A 6,000-nucleotide genomic window follows, 5' to 3' on the forward strand; every position below is an offset into this window, starting at 1 on the left:
AAATGAAAATGCTTATATTCAAGTTCAAGACAACCGGGTGAAGATGGATATGCCTTCAGTGATGACAGCGTGCCACTAGTAGAGGGCTTTGTTTCAGGTAAGTCTGTCATACATGTGCTAGTATGTGATACATACTAGCAAATTATAATAAACTGTCCCAGGGGCTTTTTTGTATGCCGTTTACTACCGCTTTAACTTGCTTTGTGCTGCTTTTGAATTCATGCTGTCCTGTGCAGGAAAGAAAAGCAATTTAGATGCAAATGAAATTCACATAGGCCAATATGTACACTGATCTCCCCCTTACCAGTCACTGATTCATCTGCTAGAATAATTGTCATGACTAGGTCACTGCTATTCTCTATGCAATGAAGGCATGTCATGTTGTAGACTTTTTACTTTTCTTTCAAAAAAGGAAAAAATAAAATAAAAATAAAAACACCCTGCAAGACAGTCATAATGAGCTAGTATGTGTCGCATACCAACTCATTATGAAATACTTATTTTAGAATGAAGCTCTCAGCAGTGCCCACACACCACTGACATTTTCCCCCTTGTTTCTTCTGGGCTCATGGGCCCCGGTGCTGCGATTGGCCGGAGCATGCACGTGGGAGCCTCCGCTCGCGGCCCAGGGCTCAGAAGGAACAGCACCCGTGGCGGTTCCTTCAGAACGCAAGCGCCAGTGATGTCACTGTCTAAATAATTATCTCCTATACGGTACATGTTTAGAAGAGATTTACACTACCTATAGGTAAATGTCAGCAGAGGAAGTTTACTGCCTCTTTAAAGTAAAGTACTTTTCCCAAAAGCCCTGATGCAAGCAGTAGGCTGGCTCCTACGAGAAGTTATGAAAATATCAAAAAGCCTTGATGGGTGGGTGTCCTCTGGGGGAGTAGCAAATTTCTAAGCAGGCTGCATTTACATGCTGACTGCCTAAAGGTAATGTTCACATGTGATGCTGAGCTTCCATGACTGAAGGAATGTTGGGGAGGGGAGACAAAAGACTAAGCTGGGCTACATGGGCATCCTCCAGACAGGAAATGAGATGGGCTCTGACTTGCTGCAGATCGATGCACACTGTTAGGAGCTCACAGTGTGCAGTGAGAGTAAGCAATTTCAGTAAAGAACAGCCTGTACAACACTGAAGACAATTTGTGCATAAAAACAGACATCAATACAAAAAGTATGTTTTCAACATGCAATGCATATATGCGACTCCAATAAAGGAGGACTTTAACTCCTCTCCACATAAAACATCCACGGGTTGTGTGCCGAGCATGCCCTCCTGGTAGATTGTCCAAACTTATCTACAGCTCTCTGTCAAGGGTTCTTGAAGCCAGCAGGAGGGCTCTTGGATCATAGGACTGTAGTGAGAGCCAATCACAGCGGTCACATAATATAGATAGAAGCTGTACCTGCCAGGCATTATAGCCCACTTACCATTTCATGCATGAAGGTAAAAAAACTTTAGCGTGCAGTTCCACCTTATACTCTACATGAGCCCAATCTTGAGCCAGCGACTCGCTCTCCAGTCTCTCTCCTTACTGGCCGAGTGGGAGTTTGTCTCCTGCTGCTGTCAATCGCAGCCAGCGAGAAGGGAGTGTGGGGAAGGGTTGCAAGCATGTACAAGTGCCTCCAAAAAGCAAGTGTCGGGGGGACCCAAGGAGGAGGATTGGGGCTGCTCTGTGAAAAAACAACTTTACAGCACAGGTAAGTATGACAGGTCGATAAAAAAAAAAAAAAAAAAAGTTGCCTTTACATTAAAAATCACTTTAAGGGGCTTCTCAGTGGCTGCATTAAGGGGTTAATTTGAACCTGAACCAGCACTCCATGGGTACCGATAAGTCCAAGCCAAAATGTTTCATTCAATATAAGCTTGTCCAAACATGATCACGAAGCACACCACCATTATGCCATCCTATACCAATCACTGCACAGCATAGTGCAATAAAATAATAAAACTAATTTAAACAAACACCAAACAAATTTTTAAAATGTGTAAAAAAAATGTATTTAGGAGGTCAGTCACCAACACAAAAGACTACATTTTTATGATTTATTTAAAACATTAATATCAAAAACACCCAACGGTTCCAGGCCCTATAGGGTCCCCTTCCTCAGGGTGGCAGAAGAAAAACAAAAACTGTCCGCAACATTAACGCTTTGATGACTAGATCACCAGAACCAAGGGGGAATGAAAACTTATTTAAACTGGTTTCCATAGAAACTGACAGCGCGCTTCCCAAGCCGATTGTGTACAAAGCGCACCTCCCAGCCATCTCCCTCCCCACTCCTTCCAAACCTCTAGCAGCCTCCGCCCCACCTCATTCTCATCGCCCTGGATGCCACTTCTACACAGGACAGTCACCACAAGGCAAACTGGTTTCAGATAAACACCAGGCAGAACCTGGGTGTGTTACACCCAGTCCCCTGAACGCAAATGTCAACACAACAACATATCAGACACGTAGGGAGACTGACACAGGCAAGCAATTAGCCAACCAGTGACAGCTTATAATAAAAAGGTGGGGTTAGCAGCTGCCCATCCAGGGTCTACCACACTCCATGGGGGGTGGGGGGGGCTACTGAAAAAAGTTCTGCACTTAAGTCCTTAAAGCTTAGCAAGTCTTTACATTTCTTTTCTGGATAGCTTTGACAGGTGTACTGCTCTTAAATCGAACGATCAAAAGTATGAGCATTACATCAGTATTATCTACCGCCATCATAGGAGTCATTTACATATTGCCACATAAGATTGAATGTAAAAAAAAAAAAAAAAAAAAAACCCCACTCGCCTATTCAACTGAATTGAACGGGCCCATGGTAAAAATGAGCAGCCTTATAAAAAGCTAGCCATACACTGGCAGAATTTCCTTCACAAAGCTCATTCGAGTGCCTAATAATGTGGTCAAATTGACAACCAGTTGACTGAAGCAAGGATTAAAAAATAAATAAATATAGATATATATATATAGACACACACACACACACACACACACACACACGTTTTCTTATTATAATAATACTTCCCCCCCCCCCCCCCCCCCCCCCATTTTTTTGTACAAAAATGAATTTCTCTTTTTGGAAGAGGAAGGGTGGAAAATTTCTATTATCTGAAGAAGATAAATTCTAACCAATAATTCCCATACAGAATCCTACCCATTTCCATCTATCCCAGAACCGAAAGTTAAAATTTGCAACTCTGTCATGGCAGTTGAAGCACATTTTTCAGGGCAGTCAGAGCTTGTTCATACCAGGTTACTGTTGCTGGTGTGCACCACGAGACTCTGTGCCAACACGCCAATCCCAGCACATTGCGCTGCCTACTTTTGTGTTTTCCCCCAGAACTTCAGAAGTGTCATTTCAGTACTATTCTCCCATCACAGTAGGATTAGAGGGGGAAAAACAAAAAAAATTAAAAAACATCACACTAAAATGCCATTCTTTTATCAGCACACACAGCGCTACAGAGTGAACTGACACTATGGATGTCTATGGGCACGTTTACACTTGCGACTGCAATTGCCACCCCTGAAAAAGCATGCCATGTTGGCAGATGACAGGCAGCTGGGAGTCACCACCTGGAGGCCTGTTTTAACCATTGAAATTCCACAGTGCCACAGGCATTATATATAGTTGCAACACAGCCCCTTAAAAAGGGTCATGCTTGGTAGTAGCAAATGCTCCGTTGGGTATGACATGTGCATTTTTTGAATGTGAAGAACTTTTTGAAATTGACACTTGATGGGAGCTATAGTAACAAATGACATACTGAAGTTTTTTTTTGTTTCCAAGTACAAATTTTTGCGATACAGCGTGGTCATGTGCACCACTCGGTCCATTTGGCATGGAGAGACAAGGTGGGTGACTAAGTGGGTTTGCAAAAAGGAAACTCGACCTCCTATTCTTACCGCTCCTGTGCGCAAATGAGCCCCAAATGCCCAGGGCTGCGTTGAAAGTAGTGGCCAATGCAGCCCGACCCATCTGGTACAAGACAGCCCCTCATACAATTACTATTTGTATAGTCACTAAATGGTACTAGCGAATGCTTTGACCGAGTTATCCAGCATCGATAGCTCGATATCTGGTATTGAAAGCTCTGAGGGGGTTAGCCATTATTAAAAGCTCTGACGCCGGTATCAATGATCGAAAGCTCCAAACGGCGGTATTGAAAGCTCTACATTGTGTTATTAAAAGTTCTGGCGCCATTACCCGGTACTAAAAGCTCCAACGCTATTATATAAATAAAGTTCAGACTGCGTTATCCTGTACTGAAAGCTCTGGTGGCGTTCTTGGTTATCGAAAGCTCCGACGGCGGTATGAAAAGCTCTGATAGGGTTAGCCATGATTAATAGCTCCGTCACCATTATCTGGCAACGAAAGCACCAACGGCATTATTGAAAGCTCAGACAGCGTTATTGGGTATTGAAAACTCAGATGGCGGTATGGAAAGCTCTGAAGCCCCATTCATACCTGAGCATAGCTTTTTTTTTTTTTTTTTTTTTTTAGGCATTTTGCTGCGTGTATTTGCACATTTCCATGCAGCGTTTTCAAGCTTTGTCTTTTTTTATTAGCCAATTGGAAAAAAAAAAAAAAAAAAAAATCTGTTGCTAGATTTTTAGATTTTGTCATCTGCTTCCTGTTCCAAAAACACCCAAATTTGCCCGATTTGAGCAAAAAAAAAAAAAAAAAAGGTCCAGAACTTGTTTGAGCTTCAGGCGACTTGGAGTGGAGATGTGAACCATCTCCATAGGGAATCATGGATTTTTTTCGCCCCCTCAAGCGTTTTGTAGCTTCAGGCTTCAAGCTACAAAAAGCTTGGGTGTGAATGGGGCCCTTAGGGTGTGATCAATTAGCGAAAGCTCAGATGGCAATGTCGAAAGCTCGAATGGTGTTATCCATTCTAAAAAGCTCCGGCGCCGTTATCGAAAGCTTCGACTGCGTTTTTTTACCCGCCATTGAAAGCGCCGGACAGCGGTATCAAAGGGCTCTGATGGGGTTATCCATTATCAAAAGCTCCAGCGTCTAAAGCTCCGACGGCGGCAAAAAAGCTCTGATGGAGTTATCCATAATTAAAAGCTCCTGCGCCTTTATTGAAAGCTTTGGCGGCGTTACCCGTATCGAAAGCTCTGATGGGGTTAGCCATCATCAAAAGCTCTGGCGGCGGCACGGAAAGCTCTAACGAACGATGTTTGTGCGAACAATCACAGGAAATCTAAGAGCGTTTAGCCAGCTTTACCCTGTAGAGAAGAGGACTCCAATCATGGATTTTACAGTGCTACTCACAAACAAATCACATTTTGTATTAATAGTAAACAAATAAATACAACATATAAAAACAACAAGACATAATAAATATAAAACGTAGAATAACAGGACTATTTGTAGGAAGGAAGCCTCCAGTGGGGTTTGTTTACCTGCGGTGTTGTTCTGTGTAAACACAACAATAATAATAACAACCTGTGGCTCCCAGGACAACCCTCCCCATGACTGCACTATATCCCGGGTACACAGCCCACCATAGAAGGACAAACTCCCCTAAAGTAAGTTGTGTGTGGTGAGAGGAATAGGCGCCCCCCCCCCCCCCCCCCCGGGCAGTGTGTGGTGAGGAGAGGAGGGCTTCTTCTAGGACTTACCTGTAATGTCCGGTATGGTGGTGACCCGTGAGGAAGGACCGCAATGCCTTGTGAATGTAGAGTGCTCTCAGTCAGGCTCCCACTCCCTGCTCTCCAGACTGCAGCCTTCAGCCGAGGAAGGAGGGGCCGCTGTGTGCTAGAGGAAGAATTAAATCCTCCACCCCCTCAGGGTTCACCATGACATCATTGTCAAAGGATTGTGGGAGAGGAGGTGGAAGGAGAGCTCGTTAACCTGTTTATCGCTGGAACTTGGCCATGTTAGCGTTCCAATAGAAGTTTGTGTGTCTCCTAGTCCATCGCTGGCCTTACATTTCCACACAACAACAACATGTTCCATATGGGTGTGCTGTGAGGGGATTGTGTTATA

At 43.9% G+C, this 6,000-nt stretch overlaps 1 protein-coding gene across 1 annotated transcript in view; it reads right to left on the minus strand.

Moving 5' to 3' along the window:
• The window catches only part of LOC143982646 (rho-related GTP-binding protein RhoC), a 110,293-nt gene extending 104,503 nt beyond the window's left edge, over positions 1–5,790 (minus strand). The window contains exon 1 of the mRNA XM_077481545.1: positions 5,634–5,790. The gene's annotated coding sequence lies outside the window, so the exon portion shown is untranslated. The remainder of the gene's footprint in view (positions 1–5,633) is intronic.
• Between the last annotated feature and the right edge of the window lie 210 nt (positions 5,791–6,000).

This window comes from Lithobates pipiens, unplaced genomic scaffold, assembly GCF_037356315.1.
Source record: "Lithobates pipiens isolate NorthernLeopardFrog02 unplaced genomic scaffold, aLitPip1_a1.2 Scaffold_16, whole genome shotgun sequence".
NCBI classification, from domain to species: Eukaryota; Metazoa; Chordata; class Amphibia; order Anura; family Ranidae; genus Lithobates; species Lithobates pipiens.